Below are 6,199 nucleotides of genomic sequence, written 5' to 3' on the forward strand. Positions count from 1 at the left end.
AATATTATTGCAAATTTAAATAACTGTTTTCCATTTGAATATATCTAAATGTGTTGTATGTAATTTTTTTGTCTCTTCTAAAGCATAAACATACCATAATATATTTGCAGATATTTAAGAAACATGCAAAGTTAATATATTTGTTAATCTCCTTTGAAAATGTTAGTTCCGGGCCAGAATGTCAGTCTCTGTTTTGGTTTGTGAAACCCGCCCTCTGCAAGTTTACCCAATTGTATTTCGGCACCCCAGATTGCATGTTGGCAGGAAACACAACGGGAAACCTCCAGTCAATCTGGCAACATGTGTGTGTGTATGTCAAGTCTGAGGAGGAGAGACCGGGTGAAAAAAACCCCCTATCCATTATTTTGAATTATTTTGAGTTTAACCACTCTGTGTCAGTTTTACATACGGCACCTTTAAAATGTAATTTATTAAAAAGCTGGGCAAGGCTGCATTTATATGATCCAAAATACAGTAAAAATAGTAATTATATAATATAACCATTTTGAAAAGAACATCAAATAAATGCTTTCTCACTAGTGGCTTATGTCGTATGTCCTATTTGAAATATCTATGTGCACATTCATCATCAGCAATCCAAAATGTGACTTATCTTCATGGTACTTTCTGCACATGTTAAAGGAAATAAAAGGTTTATGATGGGCATAATTTGCTAGGACAGGAAGTGTATGGCCACATTCGTGAGACAGATGCCACACCGACAGTTCTCAGGGTATGCCATCAATATGCCAAGGATGCCATCAACATGTGGCAGTAGAAGAGAATTTAAGGATGGAGAGACATAACAGAGGAAGGACATCCAAGATGGAGCGATAGGGAGGAGTAATAGAGATATGGATGTATATGGGCAATGAAAGGAAGAAAGGAAGGGGTCACTCTCCTGCTGGGGGGCATCCTAGCTGATGGTCCCCACCATGGTTTTATCTGTCCTTTCTTCCTTTGTTTCAGCCTCTTCCTCCCTTAATTCCCTTTATCTCTATGCCTTTCTTTCTCTCTGATGACTCTTTCTCCCTCCCCCTTTCTCTTAAAGCAGAGAGCCCTGTTCTATCCAGGAGAGAGAGATAAACTTCTGGAGACTTCATCAGATGCTCTTTAAGGTGTGTGTGCTAAAGCATACGCATGTGGCTTTAGCAACGTGAATAGTTATTATCCATTGATTGAGATGTGATTATATCTTGAAAGGACAGAGAAAAGCATCAGGCATTTACGTTTGCTAAGGCACCTAAACTGTGCTTTCAAAAAGCTATGACAGTAAAACAGATGACCAAGAAAGAGTGGTAAAAAAAAACAACAGGTAAAACACATGGGATGGGATTTTTCAACTGATTTATCATTTGATATTTCATTTCTACTGCGTCCAGATGCACTTACTCTGGTGGACGCTGTGGAAATCTTTCAAGTGAATCGGAAAGTGAAGACAATGAGCAGCTGGTAAAAACATATGGTTGGCCAATCCTGATATATTCACCTGAACTGAGCAGTGGGCCAAGAATAAAGAGAGAGAGAGAGAGAGAGAGAGAGAGAGAGAGAGAAAGAGGACTACAAATAACATGGTTAAAGACTTCATAAGTGCATTTAGCACCAAAGTTGGGAACAAAATAAATCCAGTGAGTTGTATCTGATCATGTGACCCAAACCTTACTATACATGTCAGTGATTCTGTAAAGCATTCTCTACTGTTTCCCTTCCTCTGTCCTTCTTTGGCCCAAAATCATCTCTCATACAGAGCATTCAGCCTCAGAGCCCGAGATGATAATATATTCCAGCCACAAAGCCATCCGAACAATGCTGTCTAAAGAAAAGGCTCTTGCTGCCTTCCTGAGCAGTGCCCTGCCTCAGCCCCATGTTTTGAGTTTCCCCCTTCTTCAAATGACAAAGTAAATCCTCCTGGCAACTCCCTCTGAGGGGCCCCCACCCCCCATCCTTACCCCCCGAGCTCCTAAGCAGACCAACAAAAGGGCCCATTTGCACGGTGTGAAGGTATACTGCAGTTATTAGTGTGGAAGACTCCAGAGGGTCAGAGGAGGGGAAGCACCCTCCTGCCTCGGGACAATGCAGGATAGTGGACAGAGCCAGGGGACTTGGGTGCTGGTCATCTCGACTTTCTTCTGACTTTCGTATTATGGCTTTATAATTATAACTCAAAATGAAAACTTGGATTTTAGAATTTTGGATTTTGGAAACTATTCACAAATGGAAACTGACTGCAACTAGAATGTTGTCTAGTAAAAATTACATTCTGTATACACATATTCATTTAAAAATTACGGTCTTTTAGAATATACAGTACTGTTCAAAGATTTGAGGTCAGTAATATATATTTTTAGAAGAAATGAATACTTTTATTCAGCAAGGATGCATCAAATTGATGAAAAAAGTGGCAGTAAATGCTTTTATAATTTCACAAAAAAAATTATATTAAAAAAAAAAATGCTGTTCTTCTGAATTGTCTATTCATTACAAAATCCTGAAAAAAATGTTAAATGGTTTTTACAAAAATCGTAAGCATGAAAACTGTTTTCAATGGTCCATTTCTTGAGCAGCATATTAGAATGATTTCTATGATTTTAGAATGATTTCTTATGCGAGCTGCTGAAGATTCAGTTTTACAATTACAGGAATACATTTTATTTTAAACTGAATTAAAATGTAAAACAGTTGTTTTAAATTGCAATAATATTTAAAGATATTACTGTATTTTTAGTCAAATGAATGCAGCCTTGATTAGCATCAAGAGACTTATAATTGGTGAGCATAAGAGAAATAAAATATTGAAATGGTTTATATTTATTTCACAATATATGAATGCTCAAGATAGACTGCAAATGTAACACTTTTACATGCAATTTGGACAGTGTTTGTGGTGTGAGCAATCTATTCTAAAATTTTCTGGACTCCTTTTACACCTGTATTAGTGTTGTCCTCTTGTGATTGGTTCGTCCAAGGCAGATGTTAATACCAGCTGTAAACAAGACCTACAGTACTGCAACTAGCTTCTTGGGGTATAATCAATTTCCCATGGCTCTGGTCAAATTGAAAATGTCTTAAGACAACATAACTATGGGCTAAAAGACAGGTCAAACCTCCATCCTCTGCCCTGAAGCCCATCCTGTCGTTAACCCCCTCTTTATCCTTCTTTCTGAGGGCTTGTCCTTTGATCCACATCTCTGATCTATTTCTATTTCACATTTGGTTTAGGTTCTTGTGACCTGAGAGGAGGTGCCAGGCGATAAAGACTAAAGGCCGATCATGCAGCACCTCATCATTCTGATGCAGGGTCAGGTAACGTGAAAGAAACTTCAGATGCACGGGGAACTCATCACCCACTGCTCTCAACTCATAATATGGCAAACAAATGTGCAACACACGATCCACCACCTTTTCACTAAAACAGTATTTCTGAAAGACAATTTGGGCACAAAGAAGGGTGTGGGACTTTTTTTTTGGTGGTAGTCTGCAGAACATTCTGAATTCCAGAGAAAAATACAGCTTATATATCATCCATAAGGTATGCAAATTACAAAGCGTGCGCCCGTAAAACATTCAGTGTGTACCTAGAATACATCCAGTGCCCTCATCTGAACTGAGTAATGCTTTTTAGCATTTGCAGATAACAAAAAAATTCTGTGGTGGTATTGCCTCCTCAATAGAAATTTACAGTAATCACAATTATAGCTCAAAGTATTTCCAAGTATGTTCTACTACTCAAAGTTATTGAAGAAACAACCTATATTTTAACATTGTGACAAAACATCAGAATATACATTTTGTTCTTCTGAATGCTTTGCAATAGGAATCTGAACGCAAGGCTCAAACATGGTGACAGAAAGGCCTTGACAAGATTCACACATGCCAAAGGAGCGTCTACAGGTCTGAGGCGTTCTACTAGGGTCAGGTCATATGAAGAGAGGAATGGCCAGTGTCTGTTTACTGCAACAGAACAGATTTACAATATCCAGTCTCCTGTCCAACCTGGAATCCTTGGAATGCACTTTGGTCACCTCTACAGGCATAACACTATTGGGACAGGGGTTAAAACTCCATTGGTTTACTGATAAAACAGACTCTCTCTCTTTCCTCCTCCACCATTATTTTCTTTTTCTGCTTTCATCTTAGATATACTCAAGAATGGACTGGCTATTGGAACTTTTCCTAGTGGGTCAATCTAGTTGTCGGCTGGCTCTCAATTTAGGGGATAGTTGATTCCAAAACTGAAAGCATTTACTCACCCTCCTGTCGTTCCAAATCTGTATGACATTCTTGCTTCTGTGGAACATAAAAGAAAACATTTTGAGAAATGTCCAATTGCATGAGAAAACATAATTATTTCGGAATTTTATATGTATGCAATTCTATGATTTTTAAGGGGAAAAAATGTAAGCATGAAAGTCCAACCCTAAACCCAATCACCAATGGGACATAAGCAGACTGCATGAAATTGTGCAAATGAGATTGTACCATTTGTAAAATGGTTATGAATTAGCATGAAAGTGTGTTGGAAATGTATATGTGAATTTTTATTTTTTTGGTTACAGTAGAATTCGATGGTTTATACTAGTTGAAACAGCAAGCAATATTTTCTTATTACATGCATATGTGCTACTTACAGTGGGGGATAATCTGCTTTGGGTTGTGATGGGCTGGCATTGGTCCTTGGCTGCTTATTACTCATCCCTGAGGTACAGAAGCTGTCAGAAGTTTGGAATAGAAATAGGGCAAGAGACTGAAGTGCTGAAAGTAAGAATAGACTTTAAAACTTCTAGTCACGGCAGTCAAACTTTCTTTCTCAAACAGTCCAAATGTGAGTCAAACATCTCCTGCAGCAACACTACAGCAGTAAATTTTGAGTGCCACACAAACACAAAAAGGATGACAAAGATGTAAAAATAAGCCCTGATTGCTGATAGTATTTGGGGTAGCCTGACCATCATGGAAATTTAGTTGCTCGGTGCTTACAGTATAATATGGGCAGCAAATGAGAGGGGTTAAAACTGGAGCATCAGCCAACAGACAGACACAGTGGCAAGTGCAATTCATTACATTAGAAAACAACAACCAGTCTTGGAGTTGGGAACATGGGAAAATGATAAGGAAACCACATGTGATCACAAACACACATGCAGATACATGGCACAAACAAAAGTTGCACAAGCCGCAAGAACCTAACATAGCAGTGGCACACTTCTTGACTGGGTTATGCCTATACTTCTATAAACAAAGATTCTTAGCAAAGAAAAAAGTTCAGTAAAAGACAAACAACATATTGCCAAGTCCCCGTCCTACACTTTTCCTTGTTTGATAATCCATTACACTCGGACGTACATCACAATACAGAAGAAAAGATCTGTTGCTTCAGTTTCATCACAACTTTAAAGAGTATAAGACCCCTGGGCGTTATCTGTGATAATTTATAGTTACAGTTTATCCTACTTTGCATGTAATGGACAGTATCCCCACATCCACTTCCAATACCCCTTGGAAGCTTAGCGCAAAACACAGCCCTATGACAGCCATAGAGGAAAGTGTGGAGTGCTCCGAGATAAGGAGTTAGAACAGAAGAAACAGTAACAGAGAGAGAATACGAAGATAAATAAAACATGAACAGAGAGGGTACCTGTCCAGAATATAGATGTCTTTCCCCTGCCTTTACCTGTCTGAAGGACTTAAAAAGCTTATTGAGGTTATAAGCCCCCTTACTCTCTGGGGTCTGGCCCTCCCTGATCTACTCTGTGATAGAAACCATTCCCTCATTCATCCACATCATTCAGCTTATCTTCTATCGTTCCTATAGCATCCCCTTCTCCTCATTCATTTGAAAGGTCAGGTGTCTTACAAGAGAATAAAGTGGATGTGGATGTATGGAATGAAAAGAATAGCAAGGTCACCAGGACTGAGAGATTTTAAATTCCAGTCTAATTCCAGAAACTGAAATGTGCAGGATTCAGAAGATGAAAATAAACTTTGCTTTTTTTTTTTTTTTTAGTTTTTTAACTAAATGGTAGTGGTATGGTAGTATTTGACCCCATTCTGTGCTTGAAGGGTTGTGCACTGTTACCGGGATCTGTCAGCACACACACTCACACACACACACACACACACACACACACTTTTTGTCACAGTTGAACACAGCCAGAGGGGTCGTAGCAGTACTCCAGCTCTCCTGGGGCTAATTACTATA

Source organism: Carassius gibelio, chromosome A9 (assembly GCF_023724105.1).
Source record: "Carassius gibelio isolate Cgi1373 ecotype wild population from Czech Republic chromosome A9, carGib1.2-hapl.c, whole genome shotgun sequence".
Lineage (NCBI taxonomy): Eukaryota > Metazoa > Chordata > Actinopteri > Cypriniformes > Cyprinidae > Carassius > Carassius gibelio.